Source organism: Corvus kubaryi, unplaced genomic scaffold, assembly GCF_017639235.1.
Source record: "Corvus kubaryi isolate FWS band 111438036 unplaced genomic scaffold, C.kubaryi_AGA036_p1.0 37387, whole genome shotgun sequence".
Taxonomy (NCBI): Eukaryota; Metazoa; Chordata; class Aves; order Passeriformes; family Corvidae; genus Corvus; species Corvus kubaryi.
The window spans coordinates 2,893,896-2,915,454 of NW_024581129.1; the positions used below are offsets into that span (position 1 = coordinate 2,893,896).

Consider the following 21,559-nt stretch of genomic DNA (forward strand, 5'->3'; position numbering starts at 1 on the left):
GGGCAAAATAACAATTGCTCTAGGCTTGGAGAAGCTTTTGCATTACTGCTACTCCAATTATTTCCCTTTTCACACGTGTTCAGCAGTCTCTCGCCTCTGTAATTACCACACTGAACACTTTAGCTATTAGATACAGCTACTAGACTTTTAACAAGCCGTCATTACTTGCACTTTCCATCTTACAATTTATCAAGAGACCAGTGTAACAGACTCACAGACCTGTGTATGGACTCATGCATATAAAAGCTGGTTGCAGGCTTAGATTTTGCTAAGAAACAGAAAAGAAGCCAAGGGTAGGGCAGCAGGACGTGGAAGCTGATGCACGCTACGGCCCTGGTTTGAATATTTTAGTTAAAAGTTATTTTTAGTATCTGCATTGGGCTAATTTTTCGTTTCATTGTAAAATGGTGGCTGAGGATAAGAATGGCCAAATTAGAAAGCATGAGGAAAGCCTGAAAGCCTCTGAGGTTTTATGGGATGTCAGATGTGAGGGCAGCTGTATATCAGCTGACCTTAAACACCTAAGGAACAGGGGAAGGCAGGTTGAGAAGGTTTGCCTTTACCCAGCTTTCCCTCTGTTTGGCATTTCTTTCCTATGCTCCGTGCTCTTGTGGTGGTGCAGAATTCTAAAAAGAGGTAATTTTTGTATGCCCAGGCAAGCAGCAGTGTGGTGGGCCAGGTTACCTGATTAGCTGGTGGATTTTCTGGGCTAACCCCAGGTGGCCAGGCAGAGCAGGCATTTAAAACCTCATCCATCTCTTGTCTTACTGTCTTTGAATTTGCATAATTAAAAGTGAATTACTTGCTGTATTTTTAATAAATGCAGTGAAAATGCATGAAAAGCTGAAAAATTACAGCAATCTGGTAATTCATGTCATGTCCCATTCGGAATTACAGCTTTCCAGTCCCAGCTCAAACACCGAGGATTTCCTGCTACCATAAAGCTGTAATTGCTGAATTAATAACAGTGGGTTTTGAAGAGTGACTGCACAGACTCTCTGACCCAGGTAATAGAAATACTCATGTTAAAGTGAATTTGATACATGTGACTTAATCTATTTCATATTAGGCTCAAGTAGTGAAAATCATTGCTTTCTTTGCCACAGGATGTTACGAGAACCACAGCGAGGTGTTTAGCTTAAGGCAGCTGTGTTGCTAAGCCAGTGGGGACTAGAAATCAAATTTCAGGGACAAGCCAGGCTAGTTGTCCTTCTTCTACCAGGGAACTAGTACTCCAAATTTGTTAGTCTGCTCAGCACTTCTGGGAGGTGGAATTTTCCACCCAGCTGCAAAAGCATGGAGAACAGGATGCAAAGGTAGATGGTGAAATGCTGCTGCTAGTGTTTCATTACTCCAGGACTTTATTATCAACTACTAAAAAAACCTCAACTTCCTCCTCACCTTCCAGTTTGGAAACAAATTCTGCAGTTGCTGCTCTTTGTAAAATGTGATGTCTCCTGTCTCTCACAGCTGTGACACTCATAAGGGCTGGGATGAAGGGACTCATGTCTCTAAACAGAATCATCTGAATGAAAGGCTCCTTTTTTACCCCTTTTGTCATTGTTGCTGTGGTTTGTTTTTTTTTTAAGGGTTACTTAGGTGTTGGTGGAAGCTGGTGATCAATCTGCTGTGAATTCCTCAGGCTGAGACCCTGATGCAGCAGTCATTTGAACCTAAGTGACTTTACATTTATTTCAGTAGGTTTTGTGATTCTTGGTCACTGTTGTAATCTGATTCAAGCTGTTAGAGATCAATTGGCCCATGTCAAAGGATCTGCTTGTACCACGGGATTGATTTAGTGAACAACTATTCATGCTGCAATGTTCAGCTGCAGCAAAAGACGAGGTGCATGAGCAATCAGACACTGAACTTCTCAGCTCAGGATAATGTCCTGTGCTGGGGATCTTTGAAATAGTCTCACTGAGATTGTATTGACATCGTGGATAAAATGAACTGGCAGTTTCCAGGGCTGGCAATCTGGTTCCTTTTGTAAGAATTACCATCATTAATTAAAATCTCTTTTTCTGTCTAATTATTTCAGCTCTAATTCTCTTGCAGGTTCATAAATAGTAACATTCCACTGTCCTGGAAAAAAGTTCATTTTTCTCCTTTTCATTCTCTTTGTCACTGCCCTCAATTCTCTGCCCTCTCATGGCTTAAGGTAATTAAACTTCCAAAGTCTGGTCACCTCTCTGAAATATTTAAATATAATCAAAGACATGTTCATGTTTCTTTTGTGGGCAAAACCCCATGAGAGTTTTGAACAAAAAGAGTGTGCTTTTACCTTCTGCAAATATCAGGAGGTGAGGGGCCAGGGACCTCAGGTTTTTTCCTATCTGGTTCACTATCACCCAGACCCTGTGCTACCAAGTTACAATTCAAAGGGCAAACGTTTTAAGCCTTATAGCTTGTAGGGATTGTGAAAGGTGTATTTAACCTGATCTTTGTAATTGCCTCCTTGCCATTTAACACTGAGATTACGGCATTTACTGCTGGATGTTGAGAATTCTCTCAGCTGAACTTTTGCATCCAGAAAATGATTTTTTGCAGAATACTGCTGTGGAAGATACTCACTGAAATTTGCATGAATGCATGCACACAGAGTAGCTTGGGCTCACTGACATTAATGGAGAGGAGAAAAATCTCCCCAAAGGCAGGTATGTACAGCACTATTACCCTAAAGACCTGAGGGTTTTGAGAGGGAATCAGCACAAACAGTGGTGTTAAGGGAAAAGATCCTGCTTTGGGCAGCTTGAGGTTGAATTAGGGAGGATCTTTCCAGGCTGTCAGCGAAGGGATGGTTTTTATCAGTTCATTATGAGATCTGCCCTTCCTGTGGATGTTTAGCTTGCTGGCTGATGTTTTCTTGAATTTTTCTTTTTGAAGTGTCCAGTTTTGGTATAAGAAAATATCAAGCACAGCTAAAGGTCAAAGTAAATCATGAATGAAATTCCACAAACTGATATTCAGCAAAGGGCAAAAAGTAATGTCAGAGTCTAGTTCTAGTTTCCATAAATGCTCTCCCTAGGTCAGAGACCATCCATGCCCTGCACAGGAGCCCCTTTGCTTCCCTCTTGGAGATGCAGATCTACCAGCCAAGACAAGAAGTTTAGAACATGATGGGGATGCCCACTAATTTCACCACTAAAGCAGAAGGTGGTACCTGAATCACTGCAAGAATTTGGAAATCTTCTCTGAATGCTTTTAAGAAAAAAAAATAAAATCCAACTCCTTCCTCCAAAAATGCAGAGATGCCAGTGATACCAGGTATCTGTGGAGGTTTCTGTCCAGCAGCAGCTTGGCTGACACCAGAGAACAAGCAGTATACAAAGACTGGTGCTGCAGCTGGTTGGTTTTTGTCTGTTAGGTTACATGATGAAGGAACAAAAAATCAGGGTCTATTGCCTGTTTTAAGCACAGAGGAGAAGTTCCATCTGTGGAACAGCTCAGAGGCTGGGAGGGTCTGTCAGACCTGCCCTTCTGACCAGCAGTTCATGCCAGTATTGAATTGCTGCTTGGTCCAGAGTGCAAAGTCTTTGTGGTTTCACAGTCAATGCAGTCTTGGCTGTTCATGGTCTGTTTACAAGCAGGACTTTCAGTAGCAACACTTTTAATGGCAGTGAGGCCCTGAATCAATGGTGTCTATCAAAGCAGCTGAATTCTGCTTAGAAGAAATTAGTTCTGTGAGCTGCAAAGACAACAGGATTTCCACAGCCCGTGTCCTGCATCTACCTCTGGGGAAATTGAGAGCTCATTTGTCTACTTACCAAGGTGCCTATTTCACAAAATTTGTAGGAATGTTAATACCTTGACTACACACAGTTATACTCCTTCAGAGAGGCTTTGTGATCACATAAAACTTAAGAAAGCATAAAAGGAATCAGTTTTCTTGGATATTTGCAGTGCTGTCTGTATCAGAAAGGAGGGGCAGAGCTGGAGTGAAGGAAAAATGCATGTCCACAGATCACAGACAGAAAAGTAGGTGTTTTGAAATACTTTGATGGTAACAAGGATGTTGTCTCCTCTCCAGTGTCGGGGGTTTTGAGCTCACTAGGCAGCAAAATGAAATGTTTTACAGCTCTATCAAGCGCAGCACAGCCACTGATATTATACTTGCAATTTCATGACCTGGTAAACAGGTACTTTTGTGCTTAAGGGTCTAAGTGTCAGCGGTGTAGAAAACTGACGATTATTCTGCTTTGTGAAATAGGAGCTCCTTCATGGGAAAGGTATCGTACCTGAAACAGCATCACTTGATATTTGTCCTTGTAAAGCACGACCCTGTGCTCTCAGTGAGATAAGGAGTGAAGGGAGCTGGTGGGACAGCTGAGCTGGAGATACATTTATCTCCTGCAGCATGGGCTGTATGGAATGTGTTGCCTCTTTGAATGCAGTGATTCAGCCTCACATGCCAGTTCTGGATTCTTGTCTTGGTCCAGTGTAGAAACTTTCTGGGTGTCAATACAATTTCAGCCAAAGCCTGCCATTTTTCTGTAAGAAAGACTTTCAGGAACAGCTCTCTTCGAGGCTGTTGGCTCTGAAGTGATGGTGTCTATCAAACCAATTGATGAGGTTTCTTGATGGCTGCATCAAACCATGTGCAAGTCCTGTAGATCTGGTGTAGCTAATTTTATATGTTAATCAGGGATAAGAGAATGTGGCTGTGGGAGAAGGGAGCTCCTGGCTGTGAGTTTCCACAGAAATCCTTTTGCTTTCAGCGGGGAATGGTGGCTTTATACTATTCTCACAGTTTCTTATCTAATGTGTTATTGACACCATTGCATTTGCTTTCAAACACAGTCATTAGAACATTTAATTTGCAGCAGCTGTAATTTATATTTGTAATTTTGTCTAAGATCAATAAAGGAAACTGAAGAGATTTATAGTCCTAGTTTCAACTAAGATAAATTGGAACAGACTCTCTGTCCCTGAAAAGCTGTATTTAACCAGCATTTTAAAAGAACAAAATGAATTAGATATTTGCATACAAGCATGGGTAAATAATCCCTTGTGTCTGAAAGAAATATTGGAAAGAGTGAACATGGTCAGTGTGTTCTTCTCTGAAATACAAATAAACTCCTGGGAAATGTTACCTTAGTGTAGGATCTAATGGGAGTCAAGGAAGCATTTCAAAATGCTTCTTAGCAGCAGCAGTCAATAAATATCCTTGAGATCTGTTGTATTAATACTGCATAATAAGCCTGTAGCTGCATGTTTTAAATAATGTCAGGATCAGTCTGAGAGTGGAAAGCGAGACCCTGAAAGCACAGCTCTGCCTTATTTTACAGCAATCCTTGAATATGGATTGCAGAAATCTGTTAATAATTTTTGAAAAGTCTGTATTCATTTATGAAATATTCATGTTCCAAGCATGGCCTCATGCCTGGGAAGAGGTGCCTCTCCCATACAGCAATTAGCTCAGGGATTATGCTGAGCAGAAGAGACGTGAGCAGTGTCAGGGCTGTAGTAGTTTCAAGAAGAGTCTGACAGAGGGAAGGCAGAAATTCCAAATGAGCCTTTCTCCTTCTGCACAGCAGCAGGACAGGATACTGGAGCAGTGCCTGAGAGATCTGAAGGCTGGGGCTGGGGGATATCTCTGCATCTGGCCCAGGACAGGGCACAGTTTAGCAGCTGGTGGCTGTGCTCACCCCTTTTGCTCTGAAGCCTTTGAGATGTGCCCTGGGGGAAGGCAGTATATTCTTTCTCCACCCTCTTTTAATTTGGTTTATACCTAATCCAGCTGCCTGTTGCCAATAGACTGCTGGTAGTGCTGTGCCAGGGCACGTGTTCCTCTGCTCTGCTGTGCAGCCAGGCTTGAAATTTCTGTCGTTTTGCAGAAAGCTTCACTTCATACTGTCACATGATCACATCATACTGAAGGAAAAGATCATCTGTGGCATGAAGGAGAAAGTTCCACAATAAGGCCCTGATTTCCTCCACCGGGAAGTTGGGGGGGGGGTTGCATAGGTTTTTCAATATTATGGTGTTTTGACTTAGAGTTTTGCCAAATTGCTGCACCCTCTCTCTGTTTCATTCATATGCCCGAGCCCTCGCATCTCAGAGCCCCTAGATGCCTGGTGTTCATGGATGCAGCTCACCTTTCCCCTGTCAGTCTGGAAGGATGTGTTTCCAGCTGACACATTCTGCACGCATTCATCCCTGAGGGGAGCAATCCAGGCTGGAAAGTGGTGAAACTAATCTGTGCTATTCTTAGATTGCTAAAGTGCGTGAGGGTAGAAGAGGAAAAGTCCCCTTTTTCTACACTCCCACTTGTCTGCTCCCATAAAGGTTACAGAGAAAGCCAGAGAAGGACCTGCCCCATCTGTGCGTGTGTGCTGCACTTCATGAGGAGGATTCGTCTTTAAATGCCAACTGTAAAGACAGCTCCACACCGTTCTCCTTTCTGTTCTTGGGGCTGGTTGTTTGAATCTAATTAATTTAATATGTTTTTAATAATGCAGTGCTGCCATCTCTACAGTACCTTGTAAACAACAATTTTTGCTGTAAGCAGACAACCAGCACCCTGTGTCTACTCATCATGGGGGTTGAATGTCACCATTATGATGTTGGACTTAGTGTGACTAATGTCTGAACTGCACCAAAGTGTTATATGGGCCACGAGATTGTAAAATGCAAAATGATTTCTATTCTTATAACTGCTATCAGTAATAGCTGTATAAATGTTAAGAGAATTGCTAGATATGCCATCAAGGGATTGCGGTGCTAGGGCCAGAACAGAGATAGAGCATCTATGGAGGAAGACAGACCTTCTTCTGAGGTCATTCTCTCGCAAATGAGTAACACAGAAGCAAATGCATGAAGGGAAAAAGAAGCTGGGAGTCAAGGCTCAGCATCACATGGTGAATTTAATAGAAGAACTGAGTGGTAGCCTGTAATCTTGGACCACTGCTAGGCTTACATCATTATCCTGTTCACCCAAACAAAGCTGTGGCACACTGAAGCCCCAGGTGCTTTATTTATTGTGTGCAATCAGTCCAACTTGTCATTTCACTTACACTTTCTATGACTCAGTGTTTTCCTTAGAAGCTTCTAACAAACGATTCAGGTGAAAGATTTCTTGAAATGAATAGCTATTCGTGGGTCAGTGCATGGTATTGGATTTCACCTGCCGTGGGTTTTGGAAGAGAGAAATTTAGAAGGAGCAGTAGATAGATTTAAATGACTCCTGGGTTAGTTTGAGGACTCTCCAGTCACAGGTAATGGCCCCGTATCTTGTTGGCAGCCTGCTCTGGGCTCCAGCCTACATGGAGGCAGGATGGTCTGTACTCTTGTCACCACAACGAGACTGGGGGAGTCGATCTCCTTCCCATATTTTATGGCTGTCTATCCTTAGTATCTGTGCTCTCCTATGTGGGAGTGCAAGGAGGGACGGACGATCTGGAGCTGCAACAGGAGGGATCTTCTGCTAAGGAGGGTTGGTTTCTATGAGAGGGTTCTTCTACCAAACTTCAGAAGAGAAGCTTTTAGCCCACACTGCAGCACAGCCAAAGCCTCTGTACTGTCTTCTCTGCTGCATTGCACCTCTGAATTTGGGGGTTGTGGGATGAGTATGACCGAGGAAAACGTCCCCAAATTTAACACCTCGCTAAGATGGGTTGGTTTTTTTCCTAAGGGCTTTCCCTGGTGGGTGAACACAAGGCTGACCTGAGGCTTAGAACCCACCAGTTCAACCCTCCAAACACCAGTGCTGGGAGTCACGGCTGCAGCCTGGAGATTGACAGTCCCCCCGACTTTCACACACCTCTCCAGTGGGCAGGGTGGGATAGGGAGAGTGGAGATCCATCTCCATGCCTAGGGTCCCTGGGGTGAAGAAATGAGAGAAAGGGATGTTTAAGAGGTGAGTGCCATTAAGCCAGCATTTCAACTTGCTACATAAAAGGCAGTATCGTGAAGCTCCTCCAGGGAGAAAGCTTCTGGTGGTGGATCTCTCTGTGCCTCCCTGCTGTGAGTCATTGTGAACTCAAGTTCAGAGGAATTGGTGCCAAGGAAAAAGCATTGAGATAATAACCTTGAAAAATCAGAGGAGAGAAGGGGAGGAGGAAAAAGGTATTCAGTGAAAGGAGCAGAACTGCCCCACCCTAAAAGCATTCTGTAAATCACAGAATCAGGCTTCCCAGCTATCTGCCTTTATCAAAGGCATCATCCTCTAAGGGCGGAGAGACGTGTGCTTTGGGATTTAAGGACGGTCCATATGGTGTCACGCAGCCTAAGCCAGTGGCTGGTGTGCTGCCAGTTTGCAAACCAACTCATCAAGGCAGTGAAAAGGTTTTTGAATCTTATGCTTGCAGTTATAAGGAACAATAGTTTGTAGGGCCTCGGGAGAAATAGTGTGCTGTGATTGCCTCTCTCTAAGCGTGCGGGTCTCTGGTGTTAAGAGCACCGACATCTATTCAAGCATGTTTTACCTTTCTAAGAGCCATAGACAATGCCACCTTGTGTGGGAATTTTGTGGTGTTTGCTAGCTGCTGGGCCTTCTTTTCCTGGAGATAAACACACATTTTGTTATTAAGAAAGAACCTTCAAGCTGCTGTTCTGATTTATATTCCCTTCTACACTGGTGCATGCATTTATTGTTTGTTAAGGGCTGACAGCCCTGGAAACCTAAGCTCTCTATTTATCCACAGAGTGAAATTCCTCTCACTGTAGAGGGGATGCCAAAGGCACTAATTGTCAATGATGCTGTTGCGCACACACAAAAATCCTTTCTCTATTTTCCAGCCAGAATAATTTTACTGTGTGAAGGAGAACTCCTGAAATGGAAGCTGATTTGGAGAATATGCCTGACAAAGACAGTGGGGCTTCAGCTTGGGAACCTAGAGAAGCCCGAGAGAAGGTGAGGAAAAGCATGGTGAACTGTCAGATAGATTAGTTCACATGGCTCATTGTTTGCATCCTTACACAGTCAAAAGTGATGTTAGCCTATTGCTATTATTCCAGGGACACAAAGAAAGAGGGGGAGGGAGATTTTGTAAGAGTAAAAGATGCTTTTCTCACCTTGCATGTTGATTTTAAATGTGGTCTTGACATACAAGCATCACAACTTGCAAGAACGAGAATTCAGAGAAGCGATCGACTGCCAGCCTCTAAAGGATAAATAATGCTGAAAGGCTTTTTTATTTACTCCTTTCCTTCTGCAAAAAGAAGGTGGTGCTAGGGAGAAAAATGAAATTTAACAAAAAGCTGAATTTTTATCTCTTCTGTTGCATTCCTTTAACAAAGTAGGCTGCATCTTCCAGCCTTAGAAATCTCTGAAATCCCAGAGAGCAGGAAGCTCCCATTTAATCTGAGGAAAGATAGCTTTGGCCCAGTGTTTGTTTTGCAAGGCATCTACTTCAGGAACATACAAGCAAATTTATTTTAATTATATCAATTTATGTTCATTAAAAAGTCTTCTCCATAACTAACCCTGATATTGAATTGTTGTATCTCTTCCTAATTTGCTCACACAATGTTTATTCACTTTAATTGACAGTAAGGGTGAATTTATAGGACTATAATTCACACTTCTGGTGAAAGGGAAAAACAAGGTGGAACTATATTATTTGCTGCAAAAATGAAGTGGGGAGATTCATCAGAGCAAAGTGTATATTCAATTTTAATAGTTTTCCCTCATCAGGGTCTCTTAATAGGGTTTCTTTTGCAATTACTTTAGGGCATTTGAAACTGCTTATTGTGAGAAGTTGCCAAACAACACTGAAATAAATCCAAATATTAGAGGAGTTTTTAAGAGTGTAACCTATTCATTTCTTTCTTTTTTTGATACTGCTTTCTCTGGAATAAAAAATACCGAATTTCCACAAGACCTCCATTTGCTGGAGAACCTCTCTGGGTCACAAGTAAGGAAGGTGCCTCCAGCTAAGCTGTTGATAATTCTTGCTTAGCTTTTCTAGGCATGGGTCTGTGGAAAAAATCTTCAGATAACTTGATATCAAAGGGCAAAACTCCACCACCCTTCCTGTCTGTGGAGTGTTTGGTGTGTGAAGGTGACACATCCCAGCGATGAGGGGAGGCTGGTTTTGCCAGACCCCACATCACAGAGTTCCTCTGAGAAGCCCCATAAGGCTGAAATCAAAGTGGGTCTGATCTTTCCAAGGGGAGAGCAACCAACTGCAGCCACGTCCTGGCAGTTCGTGGGCTTCTGAGCAGAAGGGATTTCTGTGGGAAGTGAATTTCAGTAAGGAGTAAAGTGGGATCTGACCACACAACCTGTGCCCGTGGGGAAGCAGTCTGTGTTTGAGGTCTGGGGTTTTAAAAAACTCCTGTGTTGCCAGCTGGGTGTAGTACCTTTGAAATGACAAGATTTTTTTTCTCGTGCTATAGTAAATAAAGGTAATATGATGCTAAGAATTAATAAGTGGAGTTTATTTGTCCAGGCAATCACCCAGCAGTATAAAAATCAAAGGCACTGATGAACTATGGCATCACTGTGTGAAGATTTTACAATATCATGATTACTATCAGATCTCAATAACCCCCAGTAATGTGTAAGTAGCATCAACAATTGCTATCACACAATTTCATTGGGCTTTCAGATAAGTATCTCGAAGTAGAACCAGGTTTTAGAGGTATAAAGAATGCAATTACCATTTTAATATCTCTGCAGAGGGAACAGGAAGATTAATTTTTGTAGGTCTATTTTTGTGATTTTTTTTTTTTTCACTGGTTGGTAGAGATATGTATAAAGCTGGCAACAATACCCTAGAAATAAATTAAGTGCTGCTGATAGCTAATTAAAGCAGCACAACTACATAGCAGAATTACTGGAAAAATCAAAATCTCTCGTGCCTTAAAATCATGCTGTACTTGTGATTGGGTTTTCAAGAAGAAAGAGGAGAAAGTTTGATATTGTTGGCTCTTGTTTCTTAATGAATTCTAAATCAATATTTTCAAAGAAGGGCTATGTCTCAGAAGTCCAGACAAAAGAAAAAACCAAAAAATCTTTCCTCCCCTTTAGGCTGTACTTGTTGGTGTAACACTTGTGAAGGTGTTTATGGTTACCTGTCAGTTCCTGTATTGTAATGTGTGGATACAGTGTATTTCATGGCTTAATTTTGGGCTCATTCACTGCTTCCTGACAAAACTTTTAGAGTTGGTCCAACAGCAAATGCCCTGAGTTTCTAAACAGTGTGGATCCGTGATGACTTTATTGAGCTCCAGTTTAAGAAAAGAGGTGTAAGCTGGTAAATCTACCAGGGAGCTGGATGACTGCTGGGGAGAAGCAGTAATGTTTTGGCACAGAATCAGCAGATTTGCTGTAAGCCACTGCTGACCTTCTGTTTTCCTTCACAACTCGATCTGAGCTGAGCAGTAGTAGCTGAGCTACGTCTGGGGGGGCACAGGGGGGATGATGTATGGTCCCCAGCCTGCACAGGGGTGTGCAGCATCGTGTACAAATCAAGATGGACTTGATAACTCTGATTAGGATGATACCCCTGCAGCGAGCTGCTGGTGCTGAGATGCTGCGTGGGGCGGTGAGGTGGCGAAACAACAAATGGGATCGGCAGGAGGAGCGCACACAAACCCCGTACAGGGCACGTTCCGCCTTTATCCCCTGCCTCTGAAGCATTAGAGATATTGAGCTTATATTTTAGACTGGAGATAAGGTATGGAAAATCCATGATTTTTAGATCTTGCTACAAATTACTCCATTCACCAGGCAGAAGGTTTTAAAGCAGGTTCAGTCTCGAGGCATCACATGGATCTCTGCAAGCGAGAGCAGGGTCGCAGCACGCCGTGCCTCTGACAGCTCCCTGTAACAGCAACGGGCAGGTGGCAAATTGTAATGGCTCATTAATGTACCTGACCACATTTCTATAAGTGCAAGGAACATTGGTGTCTCCTGCAGCATGTTTCTGTGGGGTTTAGTGCCAGAGGTGTTGAGGTTGCTATGAGTATTGTGTAGAATTTTCTGGTTTGGGTGATGTGGGGTGGGAGGGAAGAAGTGTGAAAAATACATATACTTGGGGAACTCTAGAATGTATAGCTGTGTTGGCCTATACTGGGCTTGTCCAGGGATGATATGAAGGGCATCAACTTCTTGCCACAGTAACCTTAAAACTATAAAATCACACAGCTGGATGAAGTACTTTAATACATTGGCACACAAAAACCTCTTGATTTAAACCAGCCTTGCTCAACTGACTGCCTTCAAGGAGTCAGATTTATGGTCACTCCATTGACATCTGTTTTAAAGTATAATTTAATGAAATAAAATTAGTTTTTAGCTAGTGAAAGAAAGTAAGAAAGTTTTTCCCTCTGTTTTCCTGTTAGTGAAGAGGATAGCACCAGCTTCCTCTTTCCTAGGGATTCTGACCTATGACTAGAAATGGTATTTCTTGGCTCCCTTTCCCTGCTGCTGCTTTTCCCCTAAGCATCAATATTAGATGCTCAAGAAGAAAACCATTTCAACAACACAAGGTTTTCTAGAATAGGGAAAAGGTGTGGGTTTTTTTCTCCCAAGTACTGCTGATGATGCTTCAGAAACATAATTTATTTGAAATGCGCGTATCTGAGCTTTGCAGTTTATTCCAGAGCAGGTGCACCCAGGGGTTAGGAGACACTGTGAGAGAGCCACAGAGTCCAGAATTACAACACACATAATTTCTGGGCAGCACCTGAGTGCTCACCCACCCACACCCCCATCACCACGGGGATTGTCCCAGCTCCTCTGGTGTCACATCTGTTGGGAGCCTGGGCCCTGCCCTGGCTGTGCCAGTGAGCAGCGTGTTTGCAGTCAAACCACCGGGATTACTGTGTGGGATGTGTTCTCCATGAAACGTCCTGACTCTGCAGAGACAACTCTGCCTGTCGGTTGTCATCTTGCCTTGACACTTTGAAGTGTTTTAGCTCTGCAGTCTCACAGTGAATTCTCCTCTCTGCTGGCACTGTTGACGAGCTGCTTTCTGCACAACTCTGCACCTCCACGAATCTTTTTGGGAGTTGGATTTTAGTGATCAGTAACAACTCCCTGCTGGATTGACAGCCACTGGCTCCTTGCAGAGCCCACATTTACCTATGCACTGGGGTTAGGAGCTGCCCCAACCCTACAAGGCAAGGAGGGGCTGGCCAGAACCACGGACTTTGGTGTGACTTTGGGTAAGTCCCCGGCCAGCCTTCCCTGTCACCTGGAAAACAGAAATAATTCCCTCCTCCAGCCCTACAGAGGGTTGCTGATAAATGTCTCTTCCTTTTGCAGGGCACTTGGATTTCACTTAGTCTTATTAGCACAATTAGCTAAAGTGCCTAGTCAGAAGCTGATGGGTATCCCTTGCTCTAGTAGAATTATGTGGCTTGTGGGTGCTGAGTGCTCTGTAGCCCACTCCAGTCATTTGCACAGAATAAAAAGAGCTGATTTTAACTGCTTAAACCACAGCTAGAGAAACAGATACTGGGTATACTCAGAAAGTCTTCACTGTTTTAAAAATGGCGCAAGGAAAACCACAAATGCAAGAGAAATATATTTGTACTTCCTATTTAATTTCAACAGACCTTTGAATCCCAATATCCATCACTGGTTATGGAGTTTTTAATCGTGACATGGATCAGCATTGTCACTGGGGATTTCCAACTGACACATTGGAGATACAAACGAAAAATTCTCTTGCCAACTGTGTTTTACTTTTTATCTTCATATGAGGTTGTGCTTTAAAGAGAACTTTGACTTTCTACAATACCAGAAAATTTTTTAATTAAAAGCAAAAACAAAAGAAAGGGAGAGGGGGAAAAACGCTTAGAAAACTCTTTCACAACGAAAAATGACTTTTTTTGTGACTGTTTTTGTGGGCCTCTTTCATGTCCATGTTGTCTGGATGTCTCAGCCGAGTGTGAGGCTGGCAAGGAGGATGGGAGAGCAGTTGTTGTTTCTGCCCCACCTTGCACAGAGCTGTGCTGGAACCACGTGTGAGTGAGGCTGGCCAGGTCCATCTCTGGGCTAATCAGAAGGGAGAAATGCCACACATCTGAGATGAATCAGCAGGGAAGAGCAACTTTTGACAGTTATGCCAAAGTAATTTGAATTAGACAAAGCCTTGATGACTACAAAGTGGGACTTGGTCTCCTGATAGGAGCAGATTTTCCTGTTATACCTTCATTTAATTTTTTTTTTTTTACTCTGGGCAGAAATAAGGAAAAAATGGCTTTTTGACAGACTCATATGCTTGATTCTGAATTCCCAAGGAATGCAGAGAAGTAGCCAGGCAAAATCCTGAAGAAGAAGTAGCACCAAACTGGGACTTTTATTCTTTGATTACTTCTTTATTACTTAGGTAATAAAGAAGTCTGTTTGTGTGGAGAAGGTTAATTTTTGAAAAGTAATTCCGAGTCCTTACTCATGTTGCAATCTGTAATAAACATGACTTATAAAATGAGGGGCAAATCTTCAAATGATGCAAGGGATTTGTTGCACTGAATGTGTGGAGGTTCTGCCTCAGGTAGATGTAAGTGCAGTAATAATCTGTAGGGAAGGTCAACACTGAGGAGGCAAAGTACATTTTTAATTTACACACCTATGTGCTCGTGGCAGGTGTTAAAACTGGCATCATTGGTTTCAGAAGGGAAAACACAGGGGAAGATGTCTGGCATGATCAGTTTTAAGGCATGCACTTGAAAATGATACAATGTGAAGTGCAGAGTTTTAATGCTGAGAATTTTATACTTCAGCAAGAATGCTCCAACCCTGCTGATGAGCTGACATTTGCGGTCAGTTATTTCCCAAAGGTACTGGCAGTTTTATAATTAGGCCCTCAGTTAGCAATGCCTTTCTGCTCCTGCCTCACCCCACACAGATCTGCAGTGGGGAGGTTTTCAGGTGTGGGTGTGATGTTTGACTTGCGCTGACCAGAAGTAACCCGAGGAGAGGAAGAACTGGGATCAGTGCGAGCCTGTTTGTTTAGCACTGAGGATTTTTGAATCATGCTTCCACTTCAGCGAGTTCCTCAGGGTCATGAAGCGTTCACTAGATGAGTGGGAAGATGTATGTTTGCAATAAGTCTTTTGTCACCCTGGGATAAAGCAGGGCCCTGTTTCCTGGGGACGGAACAGGAATGGCCTCCCTGATTCCCACTGTGCCAAGAGCGCTCAGGGGAGCAGCCAGAGCTGCTGGCCAAGAAATGTTCTCATCACCTAACATTTTCATTACTTCAGATATTTTCCTGAAATCAAATGACTTGTATGGAGTGAAAGCTTCCATTCCAGTGTCACAGAACTGTGCTGTGAGATCCAAAGTGCAGATCTGTTGGCACTGTGTTGCTCCTCTCCAACACAGAGTGTAAGTAATGACCATATAACCTGGAGGTGACCTCATCAAGGTGGCTTTTCCCTCTGCTCATCCTTAAAAATGCTGTTTCCTGCCAGAGTCCCATTCTCAGTATCTTCTTCAATGAAAATATGAAGTGAAGTTTTCTCACAGATATTTCTTACTCTGCTTTAATAAGAATTTCACCTCAGTGGGATATGGGAGACCTGGGCTTTACTGTCACCATCAGAGATCAGTTCTTATATACAGGATCAGAAAGTGCCACCTTGGTAAAGCTTATGATAAGCAGAAAGAAGAAGGAAAAAAAAAGGGAATAGTGAATTATTTCCAATGTTTTCATACCATAGTAAGTTTTCAGAAATACTCAAACAAAATATGTGTTTTGGTTTTTTTTCTCAAATGGCTTGTCAAGTTACGGCAAATTGTGACCATGCAGGGATAAATTATTGGAACGTTTTGTCTGCATTTGCATGCACAGATACACACACACGTTTGTAAATGGGTGTGTAAGTGTATGTGTGCACAGGCAAGCAGATAAACAATGTACATGCATGTGTTTGTGTGGCTGTATACATGCACACATAAGTGTGTTCATGCCGACACCCAAGAAAGTAATTTTCCATAGCCTTTCTGTTGTTTAACAATACTGAAATGCTGGCATTCAACAATCTAAATCCTCAAACATGTTGGAGAAACGTAGATTTTAATGGTGTTAAATGAACCATTTAGCACAGAGGGCCTCTCACCTTCAGTGGCACACTCTCAAAATGAAACCCAATGCTCAGATACAATAATAAAAAGAAGAAAAACAATATTACCTGTTTAAAGAGAATATAAAAATCCAATTAAGTTCTGAATTTTAATTTGCTTGCAAGCATGGGTTTGTTGCTCTGTGAAAAGAATGAAAACGTAAATGACATTTCTGTGCGTTATCTACGTAATCCAGAGGCTAAAATATCCTGTCGAGCTTATTTTGTCTAGTGAGGATAAAACTAAACGGTTTTAACTGAATTTCCTGTAAATGGGCAACTAATCAAAAATGAACATCTTTATATTCTGATCTTTCATTAATTTGTGTATAAACGCTGCTGTGAAGAGATTAGCTTCTGCAAAAGCGATTGAATTGTGCCTGGCAGCTGACAGCAGTGATGGGCTGTGGCACTTGGAGTGCTGTGGGTGGGAGAAGCTGGAGCCACCACTCCCTGCTGAGCTCTGAACTCAGCCAAAGACTCAGGGGCAGCTCTGAGCCCTGGAGCCCGCGTGGCACCAGCCACAGCCACACAGAACATTGTGCCCAAGCGTCACCACCCTCTCCCGACCCCTCTTGGTGCTGGGGGCCGTGGATCACTCGTGGCCTTTTGCTAAGTGGCGTCTGACAGGGCATTTTGGGTGGCAGGATGAAAAGGTGGTGACCTGAGGGTGCAGGAGACACTCAGTGTGGCAGGACACTGCTGGAGTGAATCTGTTCCAGCCGTGCCTGGGGCAATAATCTCAGGGCAGTGAGCTCTGCTTCCCATTGCAACTGAATATTCCTGCCTTTCCTTCTTCCTTTAGATTTGCTTTATTTGGACTAAACAACATGAAAGAAGAATCTGTGCCTGGACTGTAAGTATCTAAATCAGCAATTAAATTTGTGTCTACATAAGGCTGTCACTCACTAGCCTTGCCCAGCAAAGAGAATGTCCTAGGGGGGAAAAATTAACGAAATATACCTTAATGCCACTATGCCTCTGCAGGCTGGGGTCATCCAGCCATGCCACACCCTGTATCCATGCTCTTGCTCTCCAAGGAGCATTGTCTCCTCTGGAATAAATCAGCACAGCTTCAGACACTGAGAACGCAGAGAAGAGAGATAGTTGGAGTTCTTCATGTTGATATCTAATATATTATTAGGGAGGGGTATTTGACAAATTGCTAATTGAGTAGCACAGAACAAAGCTGTGCAAGTGGTACCTGCAGAGGAGTAGGTGCTGCATCCAGGCTGGTGTAAGTCAGGTTATTCTAAGGCAGTAACTCTTTGGGTGATTTATAAAGATAATTTAAAACAGGCAAAAGGTGAAATGTCCAAATCCACGTTATTTGAACAGACTTTTGTGCCTAATGGTGGAATTAAAGATTCAAACAAAGGAGTCTGTTGGGTGCTGATAAAGACTGAAAATTCTTGGTGTCTGAATTTTTAAATACCAGCCTCTGCAATGGTGGGTGCCCAGTCTGAAGGGTATCCAGCCCTCCAGTGCTGGGAAATCTGCTCCTTCTGAAATAGTCAGAGAGGCTGTTTATAGGATATCAGGTCCAGAATAAATTATTAAATTGCTCTTGTGAGTTAAAATTGCTGTAAAGCAGCCAGATCCAACAGGTGATAGGAAGCAGCTTTGTCTGTTTTTTCTCTTTTTTACAAGTTGTATGTGCTGCTCCTGGCCTTTAATCTCACTACAGATTCTGACACCTTTGAACTGTTCATTATATTGCAGCTCTGTGGCAGAGATGGGAACCATCACCTGAACCCAGATCCTTTTGTCCTTCACAAAGTTATGTACCCATTCTGCATTTCTCCCAAGTTAAGAAAGGTGGCAACTTTTATGGCTCTTTGTGTCCTGTAACATGATTAAAGGACAGCCAGGTAAGTTTTAGATGGAAGTATAAACTAATCTTGTCTTTATTTTTCTGTATAGAGGATTTTATTTGTATTATTTATATTGTTTCTACTGTGGTCCTAGAGCATGTCTGTTCCAAGTTGTGTTTGTGAAAATGAGAAGAAGAATTATAAGTGTATGCAGAGACAGAAAACACATTTAACGTGACAAAGCTAACACCGCATGGTTTTAACCTTGTTTCATTTAAAATCTCAAAACCATCTCAGGGCCTCATTCAGTTTCTTACAGGTGATCTATTATGCAAGAAACATCACCTTCAGCATCTTGTATGAAACCACCAGGTGTTGTTCAGCCCTTCCATGTTAAACTCCCTCATCACTCTTCAAAGGCAGCACGTGAAAATTATTCACACGTGTTTGTAAACATACTATAAACGTGTTTTCATATTCATAAAAATAAAATTACAAAAATCTGAAAAGCTGTGGCAATGCAGACAGAATTTTCCCCAGCACTTGGGTGTTTTTGCTGCTGCACACACTCCCCAGGAGTGATGCATGGCAGCGAACCCCAGCAGGTGCAGTCAGCAAAGCTGCTTTGCAAGCACTTCGCTCGCTGCTCGTGCTCCTGGAATTTAAGAACTTGAGCATGCCCTTGTTTTAAAAGCCAAACATTAAAGTCAATCAGCAAAAGATTAAGCAGTGCCAGTGCATTCTGATACAGCTAAGAAAGAAAAATCATCTCATATGAGTTATTTGTGTTTGAATGTTGAGTCCCAGAGCAGGGTGGTAGCTCTTTGTCGTAGCTCTGTGGAGATGGAGCCCATGGTTCTGAACAGCACAGTGGTAGAGCAGGACTGATTACTAAGCTCCATTCCATTCAAACCAACTCAGTTTGCCAAAAAGTCATGCAGTGGGACTTGTCCATGTACCCAGCTACTTTTAAACACTTGCACAGGAACCAGCAGGTCTGGAAGGACTTCAGAAGAGCTGATCTCCGTGTGCTGCCCAGACGCTGCTTTCACCACAGACTGCAAGTCCCTCTGCGCTGTTGGCGACACAGTTTGTACAAATGGCATCTCACCCTGCTCTGCAGTCCTAGTGGTCCTTTCCAAGAAGGAGCTCTAACAGTTCGCTGGAATTGTGTTTGGTCTGCAGGGCCCCTGGAGCTGTTCCGAGCTCAGTTAGTGGCTGGGCTTGGCACAGAAACGCAGAGCACTCTGTGCTGTGTGGACTCAAAACATCACAGTGGCTCTGTCTGGGCTGGGCTGTTACTCTTGCAGGAGGTTTGGGGCATGCCACAGGTGCACAGCATGGCTTTTGGCATGACTTGAGGTCCTGCAGGAAGGACAGGCCTGCGATGTGTCTGCTGGAGAAAAACCCAGGAGACCGACGGCAGCAAACAGTGCTGGAAACGGGCTCCACTGGGAACTTGTGGGTAAGGGGTTCTGAAAGCCACAGGGGAGCTCTGTGGTCAAAACCAGCTCATGGCACTGTGCTGGCTCTGTTCATTTGCTGGTTCTGGCTGGTCCATTCCTTGATGGCTCTTGGACCCACATCTCTGCCCACAGGGACAGAGGTTGCTCTTGTCTCTGTATGTACTTGCAGAGATAAAGACCTGGGGGTGAGACAGACCTACTGCCACCTCGGCCCTCCTGTCAGAACAGGTCTGAGCGAGCTACCTGGGGTGTCTCTGTAATGATCTCTGTTTTGTCCTGACCTCAGACCCTCAACCCCTGCAGCTGAAGTGTGAGTTCACTGCTGAGGGAGAAGATGTCAGTGTCCTGCATTTTGATGTCATGCTGGGCAGTAAATGCAGGGCTCTTGACAAACTGTGAGTATTCTCAGCCAGTAAAGCCTGATTCCAATCACAAATTTTCCTGATAATACACAATAAACTCTAGAGCAAATAGATATGAAAATCTATGTTTGATCTTGCAGAACCTCTCAAGTGCTTGAGACAGTTTCAGGCCCAGTGGACGAAGTTAAGCTAAATTAAGCACTGTTGAAATGTAAAGTAGGCAGGGAACAGCTTCCCTTTTGCAGTCCTGGCAGTGCAGCTGCCTGTGCAAGGGGAAATCCTTTTCAATGTCAGAGAAATTGTTGGTTTTGAAATCTCCATCATCTGTGTTATCCCCTTTTAATCTATCCATCCAATCCTTTAGAAACGGAGTTTCAGTGTCACAGTACACCCTCCCAGTCAGTTCAGGTGTCAATTTTCAATATCACTTTCTGAGTTCTGGTAATCTTTTAGCTGCCTTTTTTTTTTTTTTTTTTAAATGAAGCTGCTTTTTTTTTTTTTTTTTTTTTTAGATTCATGTATACTTCAATGCATTCATATACAGATCACAAATGACCTGTCTCTAATCCTGGTACTGCTTTTGATATGATAACATAGAGGTAGCTGTAATATTGATACAGCTGAAGAAATCTGAGGTTTTTGGTGCTCTTCAGATTTGTACCATTTCAGGATTAAATGCTGTGAGCATCTGTTTATATGAAGACAGAGGGTGATTACAGAAAAAGTCTTTTTCACATAAGTACATATGTTTTTATGTCACTCCAATCTATTTTCAGCTTAACTATATCATTTTACTATATAAGCAGAACTTCTGGAGTTTATTTTAAGAGTCTTGTAACTACCTGATCCTAATGTACCTAAAAACGTGTTTGCAACTTTCAGCTTAACACTGTGTGACTTCAATCCTAGCATTAAGCTCACCTGCTTCAGAGCTCAGCATCTCCCGAGGTGAGTGCAAGCTGACACAGTTTTATCTTTTGTGAAGAACCCTTATTTTTCCTTACCAAATAGAGAGTGAGAGGCAGGCTGCCCAGAGAAGCTGTGATCAGAAATGGATGTGTCAGCTGTTATCACCGGACTAGCACAGTTGTAATCATAGCTGCTTCTACGTGCCAGAAGAAATTGGAATGCTTACAGCTTTTCAGTGCAGCAGGAAGGAAACAATCACAAGTGAAATACAAACATATAGCTACGTGTAAAAATGCACAGGAAGAGCACAGGAGTGTGCATAGACCTGTGTGTTCACACTCAGACAAAGAGGATGCCAAAGTGAACAAGCACAAAATGTGCTTGCGGGTAGAAAACGTGACTGAAGGGGTGGAATGTAAAACCACATGGAAGCAGAGGATAAGGTGAGTCTCTGCAGAGCAGAAGGGATGGCAGCAGCCCTTCTGTTCTAGGGCTGAGCACAAGGATGTGAGGGTGAGTCCACCCCAACACTTCTGGGTCTGGGCTGGGGGAAGCTGCACACACCCTGTGTGCTGTGCACTCTTATTGTCGAGACAGATAAAGCCAGGAGGAAGGTTTTCTGTTGATGGAGAAACACTCCACAGTATTTTCAAAGTCTGACAGGAGCAAGCTACTCAGAAACACTGCTCTGTTCAGTGAAATTGATGCTGCAAGCAGGATGAAAGGCCCTAAATGGAGATAGAAATTTTCTAAGGGGTAATACCAGGTGTGGGGGTGATCTCTGGGGTTTGTGTCTCCCTGCCACTACCTTTGAGCCAGTTCACTTATCCCCTTCTCTCTTTTTATTCCTGAAATTGTGCAACCTCCTGTGCATCCCCACATGGTCTGACCAAGTCCTATCCCCTCATGTGCACAGTAAGTTCCTGCATTTCTTCTGACAATGAGGGTAGTCTGAATTGTTCAGTTTTATTCCTGCTAGAGGTTT

At 43.1% G+C, this 21,559-nt stretch overlaps 2 long non-coding RNA genes across 3 annotated transcripts in view; one reads left to right on the forward strand and one right to left on the reverse strand.

The window, feature by feature from the left end:
* Positions 1-902: 902 nt before the first annotated feature.
* The window catches only part of LOC121668981, a 38,151-nt gene continuing 17,494 nt past the window's right edge, over positions 903-21,559 (forward strand). For both annotated transcript variants that reach the window (XR_006017585.1, XR_006017584.1), the window contains exons 1-4: positions 903-1,007; positions 8,740-8,854; positions 16,829-16,879; positions 17,746-21,489. This is a non-coding gene — a long non-coding RNA (uncharacterized LOC121668981). The remainder of the gene's footprint in view (positions 1,008-8,739; positions 8,855-16,828; positions 16,880-17,745; positions 21,490-21,559) is intronic.
* Positions 13,477-21,559, reverse strand: part of LOC121668980 — a 150,472-nt gene continuing 142,389 nt past the window's right edge. The window contains exons 11-13 of the long non-coding RNA XR_006017583.1: positions 16,987-17,105; positions 16,093-16,164; positions 13,477-15,549 (exon numbers count right to left, since the gene is read on the reverse strand). This is a non-coding gene — a long non-coding RNA (uncharacterized LOC121668980). The remainder of the gene's footprint in view (positions 15,550-16,092; positions 16,165-16,986; positions 17,106-21,559) is intronic.